Genomic DNA, 12,585 nt, shown 5'->3' with positions numbered 1-12,585 from the left:
TGTGCCTTACAGCATTGAGCATGAAATGTCCATAATCCAAGGGATCCAAAGTACCTAAATGAGTTGTTCCTACCCCTAGAGGAACAAGGTCAACCAATGACAGCTTCTCCTAGAAGTTCTCCACCAAAAACCACTCAGAAACAGTCAATTCAGGATCAATTCAGAGGCTCCACTAGCTGTCTGCGTTGAAATGCAGAGATTACACTGGCTAGGTGCACTGCAACGCAGGTAGAAGCACTACCATGGTGCGTTGAGTGGGAAATGACAAATGGCAAGTTCATTCAACGAGGTGGAAAGACCCTGGAAGCTTCCAGAATCTTCCTCAATGACACTTGCCTCAATGAATTCGACTAGTGATGAGTAAGAGGTTCTCAACCTCCAAGTGGAAGCAAGAACTGACAGAGAGAAGCCACAAGTCAAAACATAAGCTGACTCATCCTCTCTGCTTACATCTATATATGGATCTCTCACCCAGAGGTTCAGGAGGCTGGAATTTTGTACTTTGCAGAGAACTGCTGTTGGTTGATTGAGATTAGTACATTGGGTGATTTATGCTTTGTTGGAGGAGAGGAAGGGATTCCTTTGCTGGGAGGTAGATGCTGGATCGGAACTCACTTAGTTGTATCTCCTCTTGGACTTTCTTATTCTACCAATAAACTATTTGAGTTTCTCCTACATGCTGTGTACCAATGATGTTTTGTTATGCTTACATGTTTAGCTTAATCTGATCTTGAGCTTTTTATGAATGTATATCTATATCTTCGTGTAGTTTCTCTCTCTTGTGATCTTGCAGGAATTCGGTGAAGCTGGGCCGGTGAAGGAGCAAGGAGCTGAGAGCCACTGAAGAGAGGAGTGATTGGATCAACAAACTAGCGGAAGACACAGGTTAGTTACATCCTTTCTCCTCATTTACATTTCATAAAGAAGAAATACTCAATTAGTTTACCTTGTTTGTTGCTAAGGTAATATCACACCTTAGAGTGGGATAGGGGCATTCTGAATGGATACTTTTCCCAACAACAGTCACAGAAGGTAATGTCGTCACATAAGCCATGTCACTGCCTGCACGAAGACATTCACTGCATTACACAACTGCAATGGTTAACAATACATAGTTCCTTCCCCAGGGGTTCCTTATCTCTATCTCTTGGTCTAACTAGTGAGTGATTCTATAAGAAATATATTTGAGATGCTAGGTAGAGCGTCTAGAAAGCTTCAGGTCTTGGAAAGGTTCTTCCACAATTGAAACAAGGTTGAAAGGGATGCTTGATATACTTGAAGACTTCTTGAACTTCTTATAATTTGTAAATTTTTTAATGGATGTGACCACTTCAACATTAGAAAAGCAGCAATGAATGAAGAACTTTAGTGGCCCAGATAATGAAATTTTTATTTTTCTTATTTCAACTCAGACCGGGGGGTTGGAATCAATTTTCCAAGTGCAGATATAGTTATTATAGATTATCTACATTTTAGTTATTTATGAGCTCAATCATGATGTCACAGGATAGACCAAGAAAAAACGGTGATTGTTTATCAGTTGATAAGAAAGTTTTCTGTAGAGAAGAGAATATTGCAGCAGTCAGGAACAAAGATGGATTTGGAGAATCTGGTGATGAATCTTTGTTAAAATGAAAATTTAAAGAATTATCTATATCAAAAAGAACCTTTGTGATTGTGGAGACTGCCACAATACCACGAAGTTCATCTCCAGAATTGTCAAGTGAAAAATTATTGTGAGGTATTATGTTCTTGTGCAATTACTAATAATGGCAGACCATGTAGAAATGTTGTTTATGATGGGAGCAGAGTTCATTGTACAAAGATCAATGGTTCAATATTTTTGGTAATACAAGACCCCAACCAGGTTTCATTAGTTTACTCATTTAACCAAAACAGGTTTCATCAATCTATGAAGTACATATGACATTCTAATAGCTCACTAAGGGTGTTTGTACTACCTATTTCTTCTACTCAAGGAAAAAGGTCTAGCAAATATAAATATGATAATAGTTCAACGAAGTAGGTGACGGGCCCTCTAAGAAGTGAGGAGTCTTTGGGAATAGACACTCATTTACAATAAACAAGCTCCAAGAGTCCATTTCCAAAAATGGGAAATAATGCTCTGGCAGGTGCATTGGCCAGAATGTTTGTAAGCATCACTAGATCATTTATTTATACTCCTACTGAGTGTGTTAAACAATAGATGAAAAATGGTTTACAATATTGCAACAATTGATAAGTCTATTAGAACTGGAGTTTCCATTTCCAGAGATAGATCTCCAAAAAAAAGAAAGTAATGTGAGGACTAGACTAGACTGGACCAGAAATGAATAAAATTCAATGCCAAGTTCCAGAAATTGTTAAGTGGTAAGCAACATAGTAGGAAGGAATGCTTTTATCTACTTGAAATCAATATCATCATGTTGTGTTAGATGAAGGCTTCCATTACATGATCAATTGGGAAAGAGTTGGCACATGTATCAAATTTTGTAGAAGTAGATTGTTGAGAGGTTGGCCTATTGGAAACTGTCAAAAACGTTACAATGTCTGAACCTGGTAATTATAGGTGCCAAAATTGTGGACTCTATTAAATTTAGCTCAACGAATTGTCCTATTTGGATAACCATTCAAATAAAATATTTTATTGGCTCTACTGACAGTTTGCTTAGATGCACATGTACAAGAGAAAAATGCTAGTTTTCCTAATATAGATTTTGTTCCTCTAGCCATAAATGAATAATGCTGGAATTGTGCTAAACTTATATGAATGTAGACATGAGTGTCATTAAAGATGTCTGTGGCTGGTGCTCAATACGTTTCAGATGGATACATATGGTGTATGGCAACTATGGTCTCATAGCATTCTACTGCTACTCAACAAAATCTATACCTTGCCACCAGTGTTTCCTGAAGGTAGGATGAAGGTAGCAATGATTTTGAAGAGGTTGCATATTAATTTGATCTGGTCGAATGCATATGAATATGCTCAGTATAGATCAAATAGTTGTGGTTAAATGCAATCTTGACATTGATGGACAAACTTCTGTGTTTGAAAGACATGAATGTCAACAAGGGTGTTCTGGCTTGAGTGTTGTTTAGGAGCTGTTAGTTTTAAAATTCCGAATGCACATCAATCTCACAATGTGCGGCCATCACGGTCAGCAATTATTTTGACCAGTCTACCTGAATGGTGGCCACAACTGCATACAGAACTTCCTAATTTGTTTCATCTACCTAAGATGCCAAGTGGTATTACATCTTACAGTTTGTTGAAAGGATCAACCACCCAAAAAAACTTCTACCATGAATAGTGATTCATCAATCTTCAGGTTGCACACAAGGCCCGTTAATGGAAGGTGCTACAACCTAGTTGGAAGCGTGTTGAATCTTTGAAGAGGTGGGTAATAGTACCACTAACAACAGAAATTTTGAGCATAAGCAATAACATATACAAACAACAACAAAATGAAAATTATTCCTACTTAACAGCTGCATGCATATACTCACACTCTCTCCAAGTCTTGATGGTACCCATCAAGAAAATTGTGACCAACACCACATGGGGAACTCTACAAAGAAAGTACGATGTGATGAGGGGACTTTGATCTCATCTATCTTCGTTGGTATGTTGATCTTTAGGAAACACATCCCTCTTAGATTGAACCAAGGTCTCACCTCTAACCTAAAGCCAGTTGAATGTTGAAGTTGACATCAAGGAGGATTATCAATATAGAAGCAACCAATAATGTCTTAGTATAAGAATCATCCAACGTTCCTTGTAAGAGAAAGATTGATATCCCTCATCCACCTTGTAGCCTAGAAGTAGGCCATGCAAGAAATAGTTTATAACTAACTTGAGAAAGGCTTCCTAATTAGGTGGGACATGCATGTACCTTCATTAGGGACCTCAAAGAACAACAAGAAGCCCATGATGCATAGGTCAAAACTCAACAAGATGATGAAGGCACATGTCTTATGGACATGAACCCGTCACAATCATCCATATCAACCATTAGTAGAGGCCAGATCCTTGTTCAAGAGTTGGGAACAAATCTAGCAAGGCCATGAAAGGTTGTTAACATTAGCTAATTCAAATATGACAAAAAATTAAGTATGATCATTCAATAAATAGGGATAAAAGTTCCATACCTAACTTGGTCCTTCCCTCTATCACAATAAAAAAAAAATGGCATCACAAATACCTATAAATATCTAGTAGCTATGGATTCTTCTAGCATAGTGTTGTCACAGGAAAATGAAAAAAATATATATCAAAGATAATAAAAATACCAAATAGAAAAATTAGGGAAACAAAATTGGATGCTCATAGCTGAGAATGAGGCATTAAAACTCGAAAAGACCAACCTAGAAGGTTACCAATCCCATATTGTTGAAATGCATTGATCATATAAAGAAATGGTGAGGAAAGTCTTCCCTTTCCTTCAACAAAAGCAAAGAACCTCTACCAAGTTTCTCCTAGTAAGGGAGAAGGCGGAAGAAAAATGGATAAAACTAAAAGGTGTATCAAGCATGATTGATAAACTCATAAAGTTCCCAAAAAGAGTATCAAGATGTTGCTTCTAAAGAACCTAAGATTGGTGAGGAGGAAATTAACTATGATTATGTAGAAGTTAAACAAGCCCTCGAAGCTTTTGAAAATGTAGGAAATGATGTAGCCTAGTGCTACGACCTGGTTGGAAGCGTGTTGAATATTTTGAAGAGGTGGGTAATAGCACCACTAACAACAGAAAATTTGAGCATAAGCAATAACATATACAAACAAAAACAAAATGAAAATTATTCCTACTTAACAGTTGCATTCATATACTCGCACTCTCTCCAAGTCTTGATGGTACCTATTATCACTCTAAGAAACTCTCCTAGGTTGCAGCTCGGAGATGCCTGGTAACATATAATCTTCAGTATTGTTCTCTGAACTACTGGAATGGATGATGGTTTGGATCAAGTCAGATAACCATTTCAGCTCTATTCTCACTCAAGACATGCATGAACACCCCCAACATCATAAGGCTTTAGACCACTAATGCTCAATAGTTTGTAGATTTAATGGATAGATGGAGAATACTGACTATACCAGCACATATGTGAATGGCTAGCTACAGGAAGCAAATGAGCTTACTGATTATACTGGTAGATGCATATATAATAACACATATAAATGGCTAGCTACAGGCAACAAAGAAGCTTGCAACTCTAATATATCAAAGCAGAGATAAGATGACAGTTATCTAGCCTTAGACACACAGAAAACATGAACAAAATGTTCAAGTGCAAGCATAGAACTGCAAAGAGAATGGACATTGAACATATAATGGCAAAAGAAGCTTATATTGCTAGAATGAATATGAGAAGCTTGAATGAACAGATGAGAAATAATATCCAAAAGTTGAACCCTTGTTACATCTAGTTTTCTGCCCTTTATAGGCCCTTTACAATGCTCCTGAGCTCTCTAGAAGGCTTAGAGTCTTAACCTTATCTGATTTGTCCCTTAATCGTTTGATTCCCTCAATAGGCAGGCATGGTTTGGAGGTTTTTCTCTTTCTGACAGAGGAATAACCACATTCAGATATTTTGGGTGCACTGGCAAGAAGCTCTCTCTTGAAAGAGATGCCCACAATCTCTTCTGTTGATTTTGGTTGTGTCGCGTTGTGCTGCTCCATGATGTATCTGATTCGGGCTGTGTGGGCATGCTTTGTTGCACTATAGATGCTTCTCGACCTCGGTTCCTCTTCAAACTGTTTAATAATGAGTGTTTTTTTATTTTACATAGAAACCACTGTAATGCTGTAAACTCCCACCAACGTTTGTTCCTTTCAAACTTTAAGTCCTCAAAAATGATTTATTTACCCATCGGTTCCACCCTTTGGGTCGCTATCGCCTATTGCAGATGGCCTGGTCCCTTTGTTCCCTTCGTATTTTTGCAATATGGTAAAAATTTTAAAAAACATGAAAAAATCGGCCTTTGTGGACCTGAAAACGTATATATATTTCACCTTTAAAACGCATCGAGTTCGGACTTCTTCACTATCGGCAGTACCAAGGTTCCTGTGTATTTCATTAAATAACAAAATATATGGAGGATCCATTACAAAATGCTTGGGCACAGACTTGAAATATTATGGAATATTGTTCACAATGCTGTCGAGTCCAGCCTTATCGCATCGCACATAGGAATATGTAAAGGCCCTGCCCCTTTGGTTAGCACTGATGCGATAATGTGATGCGATCTGATTGCAATTGCATATCGCATATCGCTATATGTAAAGGCCCTTCCGATGTGATTTGGGCCATTGATCAGTGTATGCGATTGACGGCCCTCGTTTAATCGCCAATCGCCATCGCCATTGCCCCATGGTCTGCACCGATTTGCCTTTGCTGATGCGACCCGCCGATTAGATATGGACCGTTGATCGGCCAGATCTAATGGCCGCTATGCCTTCTCACTTTAAGGTTGTGATTTTGGAATTTTAATGGTTTTCAAGAATTTCCTGCCTCCTGATAGTGTATTTCCTCCCCTTTAAGGGCTTTCCTCCTTCAACCATTTTGATTTCGAACGACCCTTAAGAGGATTTTGAAGAATTTTGGAGCATACTTGGATCCATTTTTGGGCTGTTTGCCTCCAAGGCTAACACTGGCTCCTTCTGGGGATGAAAGCCTTCCTGTGAGGTTTAAAGAACTGTAGATAAATGCCTTTCCTGTAAAAACAAAAATCAAATCTTCCTTCTTGTGTTCCATTGGGCATGGAGTCTTTTTAGCATAAAAATAAAAACTGAAAGAAAAAGATATTTACAATACCAAGGCTTTCAGTCCTTAAATGAAATAGAGTTTCAAGAACCGCCCATTCATTGGGTGACCAAATGCATCTTCTCCTTCCTGATTCTGCAGGATGAATGTATTGTTGTGTCGAACTTGAGTAATGACAAAAGGACCTGTCCACAAGGGGTCAAACTTGCCATGATTACCTCTCTTTTCTTTAAATGCATCCCATTTAAGCACCCAATCACCAATTTGGAACTTGTTCACTTTTGCCTTCTTATCAAAAGTTTCTTTGATTGCCTTCTGATGAGCCTTTGATTTCTCAACCAACTGCTCTCTTAGCTAGTGTAGTTCAACTAGGTTATTCATTCTTCTTACCATATCACTCTCTTCATCTTGTTCTTCTTGCAAGAACTTAGCCATAGGGAGGATAAGCTGGATGGGGAAAACTGCATCAGCACCATAAACCAGTTTGAATGGAAAATTACCTATGGACTTTTTGATGGTAACTTGGTCAGCCCATAGTGAAAACTTTAGCCTGGAATCCCAGCTCTTTTTGTTGTCCTCTAACAGCTTTTTGATTACCCTTACCAAGCTCTTGTTAGATGATTCCCCCAGGCCATTTCCTTGAGGGTAATTGAAATAGAACGCACCACTTGAATGCCCATGGATTCAGTGATGTCCATAAATTCTTTTGCCTTGAATGCTGCTACATTATCAGTGACTAGTTTGGTTGGGCAACCAAATCTAGTGAAAATATTCTCATTCAAAAACTTTATGACAACTTGATGACTGGCATTCTTAGTGGGTATAGCCTCAATCCACTTGGTAAAATAATCAGTGGCTACTAAGATCCATTTGTGTTGGCCACTGGAATGGGGGTTGATCTCACCTATAAAGTCCAAGCCCCACTACTGGAAGGGACCAATGACATGTATTGGCTTTAAGGGCAGAGATTTTAGACGTTGTCTTCTTGCAAACCTCTGGCATTTGTCACAAGCTTTTACAAAAGAAAACATATTAGAGAACAGCGCAGGCCAATAATACCTAGCCCTCAAGATTTTGTGAGCTGTGGTTTTCCAATAACGATGCCCACCACAGATGCTAGAATGGAACTGGTGTATGACCTCTACAGATTGTTCTTTATCTAGACACCTTAAGAGGATTCCTGATGGGTCTTTCCAATAAAGCAGATTTTTGTCAATGTAGAATTTGGCTGATCTGAGTTTAATGGTACGAGCTTGACTTGAGCTAAGCCCTGGAGGAACTTCCAGCTTTTGCAAGAAATGAACTATGCTGGAATACCATTCACATGTGGCTAGATTTTCAGCCAAGGACTGATTTTGCTTTTGCTCTTCTGATGCTCCCTTTGTTTGCTCATCATCTGAATTTAGACCCATGCAATTTATGTCTAACAAGCTGTAATTTTCTTTGGCCATGAGCTTAGCCAAGCCCTGGCCTTTGACAAGCTTAGTGGGCTTCACCTCTATGTCGAATTCTATGAATTTTGCAATCCATTTTGCCCTCTTTCCATCAATATCTAGCTGAGTTAAGACATCTTTCACTGAGGTTGAGGGCACATATGCAATTACTTTGGAATGCAAAATATAAATCTTGAATGATTTCAAAGACTTTATGAGAGCATAAGCTTGCTTCTCAATAAGGTCATACCTTAGTTCAACATCCCTTAGAGTTTTGCTGAAAAAGGCCACGGGGTGCTCTATGCCTCCATAATTTTTCTGCAACAAAGCTGCTGCCAGTGTATCTTAAGAGGCAAAAAAGAAGATACAAAACTCCTTAGCATAATTTGGGCTGATTAGAGTGGGAGATTCCATGATATCTTGCTTGTTGGCCTCAAAAGAGCTTCTTGAAGCGTTGTCCATTTTATTTCTGCTCCTTTCTTCAGCATAGAAGTGATGTACTTTACAAGCTATTTAAAGTTTGGAATGAACCTCCTAGCGAAGTTAATCTTACCCAAGAAGGATTGAATGTCCCTTTTTGACCTTGGGATGGACAATTTCTGAATGGCTTGAACCGTGGCTGGATCAATCTTCACACCTTCAGTAGAAACAATATGTCCCAGAAGTTTGCCTTCTTCTAGAGAAAACTGTGACTTCTTTGGGTTGACTGAAATTCAAAACTGTCTGCACTTTAGGAAGACTTTCTTCAAATGATGTAAATGGTCTTTGTTGCTGTTGGAGAAGACCGTTATGTCATCAAGATAAATAAGGACAAACTTTTCCTTCTCTCCCACGAAGGCTATGTCCATGGCCCTCTGGAAAGTAGCCCCATCATTCATCAATCTGAAAGGCATCTTTGAGTACATGAAAGTGTCCCCAGGAGTAGTGAAGGCGGTCTTTTCCTGATCATTAGGGTGTACAACAATCTGATTGTAACCTGAAAATCGATCTAAGAAAGACATGACTCTAGCCCCTGAAACTTTTTGTAGCAAGTGTTCCATCTTGGGTATGGGATAGTTATATTTTTTAGAGCACTTGTTCAGATTTCTGAAGTCGACGCAAAGCCCGATTTCTCCATTTTTCTTCCTTACCGCCACCAGGTTGGCTATCCACTTTGAATAACTTAGGGGAATTATGATTTTGGCATCCAACAGCTTCTTGATTTCTTTCTCGATCAAAGGCAGTAAGAGAGGGCTGACAGGTCTTAATTTCTGCTTAAAAGGGGTGGTGTTCTTTTCCAGTGGGACCTATGCTGAATAATATTCAGGTCACAGGTTTTTAGATCGTTGTATTCCCAAGCAAAAATATCAGTGAATTGCTTCATGAGGGAGCAATACTTGAAATTCTGGGCAGAAGACAAATGAGTAGACAGATTGATGAATTTCGGATGGGCTGGGCTCCCTATATTATGTTTACTAATGGCAGAATCATTCTCTATTTTGGCTGGCTTGTAGGGCATGTAATTATGATCAAAAAGCTTCTCTAGAGGCACCAATCCCTTTGGTATGTGATTACTGGGCAATTGGATGATGCTTTCTTGGCCGATTTCACTTTTTAGCTTGGATTGGCCAAATTCTTCCATGTTTTGATTTTCTTGGTCGATGTGCATTTCAGCAAATTCCTCAACAACTTGTAAAAACCTGTTAATTTCCTCATCGTCTTCAAAAACTCTCCAATATTTGACATTTTCTGGCAGGTACAGTCTGTATTTTACTTGAACTTCATATGTCAATTTAGGAGGCAAAGGAGGAACAAACATGCTAGCATGTTCCATATCTTTTGGCATGGGTTCTACTTCCTCTGAGGCATGTCCCATATCTTTTGGGGCGGGGGACTTTGATCCCGATAAGAAGGCATGGTTCGCTTCTCCTGATGAGGAGGCGTGGATGTTCTGATCCTGGCTCTGGTAACTCAGATTCCGGGGGTTCTGGTGGTTACCTTTTCCAAGCTGGGGTAGTTGTCCTGGGGGATCCGCTATAAAGGTAGCCCTCCCATCAACTTGACTGGGTTATAAGGAAGGAAGGATATGACATAGCATAATATCTTAAGTAATGAAGAATATCCAATCTTGTTTCGATCCATCCAACGTGATTCGTGAAGAAGCGATCGTGATTCGTCTCTCCACCAGAGTTGTAGTTGTGCACTTTCAAAGTCGAAATCATTCGTCCCGTTTCAAGGCTCATAAGGCGTATTTATTATATATGAGTATATGCAATTCTCTCACGTACATTTTAGGTAATTGACTGATCACCAGCCCATGACCTAAAGACTGCAGGTTCGAATCCTGCCCCCGCCTCCCTTAAAAGGAGAAGGTTTCTAGACAGCATACTGGTAAAAGGATTCTAGTTAAGATGATGGCTTGGCCCTCCAGTGGAATAAAGAGAATATATGCAAATTAGATATAAAAGGGTAAGCAGCAGCAGGGCCCTCCAATGTCCATTGTTCCTTATGCGAGACCCTAATTGGCAACGGTATTTCATAAGAAAGAGCTAAAGAACCTCCCCAACTCTTTACTTATATAAGAAATCTACGCCTCATATCTTAGCTGGTTTTTTGAATGAAAATTGAGCATGTTAAGCACCTTTTACATATGGATTAGCACCTCATATATGACCAGTTCAGCCCTGCCTTTAACTCAGGCTAGCTCAAGATCAGACCAGCACTCCAATCTGCCCTCTTCACTGTCCTCTTATGCCTAAAATCAATCTACAAATGCAGGACAAGGCGCTGGTCCCAAGACAAATGGATCAGTCATACAGGGGTTGCAATCCTATATGCTATTCTTGGAGCAGTTACATACTTTCTAGGCAGCATCTGGGCGCAGATTTCAGGTGTGGTGCTGGTCTGACATCTGAACTGTCAGCAGTGGTTACATTTTATTTACAATTGTTGGGGCAGCAGTTAATAGCAAGGAGGGTACAGTTTTGAGGGTTAATAAAGCAGCAGAGGGGCACAGGTCTGACAGCATCAAGGCAGCAGTTACATTCTCTTTTTAGGTCATGGATTAACAAGCTATCTTCCCGTTCAGGGATCCCAGCCAGCAGTACTGGAAACAGACGCTCTACCTTGAACGGATCAATCACCTCAACCTGCTGATTACCCACCTGCCCGTCGCTTCAATTATTTGGAAACCGGCCTACCCTTATCAGGACCCTCGGAGTTCGGTTGCCGACGGGACCCGCTTATGCCTAGACCAGGGACCCGTTAGTTGGCCTAAGAAACGGCCCCGAAACAGACTCGAGGAAGCTATCCCTGCTTAACTTATTAGAGCGCCCACTGAGCAACATTCAGGCTCTTGGTTTGACCATCGACCTCAGCGAACCGGAACCCATCGAACACTACCGAAGGGACGGGCACAATTCCCTTATTCCTATGAGTGGTGAGGGAGTACATATACTAAGAGATAGAGGGATACATGTAGGGTGAGCCTAATACTATTTTGATGTAAGCCTTATGAGATGGTGTGGGCTGCTAGATGCTATGTAGATCAATAAGATCACATCGTGCTATGTACAGCAGAGAGAGTTGTTGAGTTACTGGGACCCCACACATCACACATTCTTTACACCTATGGAGGAGATTACTCCCACGCTAGAGAATGTGCAACACATCATAGGGCTTCCAGCCACGTGTGAGCCAATAGTCCTTATCAATCCACAGGACATAGACCCTACAGAGAGGTATGCATTGGTGATGTACATGTTTGTTTACAAGTTAATATGCATTAATGAGGCTATGAGGACTAGCAGATACATTCTGATGAGCACCTATCCATGAGAGTTGCATCACGATATAAGATTTAGGTTGTTTGTAGGCATGGTATGTTATGCAATGAGCAGTCATTCTGGGAACCTGATTCCTAAGGTAACATTTTCATTGATTAGATAGATGCATAAGCACCCATATAAATATGCTTTAGGGTAGAGATTATAGGCACAGATATATGAGGATCTATGCCTATGTGGAGGGCAGAGGGAAGGAGCTTGTATGTGCTAGTTTTTGATAGGTATGGGCATGGGAGCACTTCGTCAGGTGGAGACCATCCAAGGGACCTTCATAGAGTGGTATCCCATATTACGATCATATGTAGGCCATACAATGAGATAGGATGGGTGGCCACACTTGGAGTATCCCCTATAGGACATCAGATGGTGAGGAGCCTACCCAACTCTAGGTGTGTGTGCAAATTATAGGCAGGCGAGAGATATGGACAACATGTAAGATCTGTATGGAGAGAGGTCATACTACCACCCAACTAATATGGTACCACTACAGCGAGGATAGAGACCAGGTCCACTCCTTCATCCACCAAATCATCCAATGGGGATAGTGCCACTATAGTGGG

The sequence above is a fragment of the Pinus tabuliformis genome, chromosome 4_2 (assembly GCF_031772625.1).
Source record: "Pinus tabuliformis cultivar Carrire ecotype Pingquan chromosome 4_2, CPIR1, whole genome shotgun sequence".
Classification (NCBI taxonomy): domain Eukaryota; kingdom Viridiplantae; phylum Streptophyta; class Pinopsida; order Pinales; family Pinaceae; genus Pinus; species Pinus tabuliformis.
Note: the sequence above shows the minus strand (reverse complement) of the source record.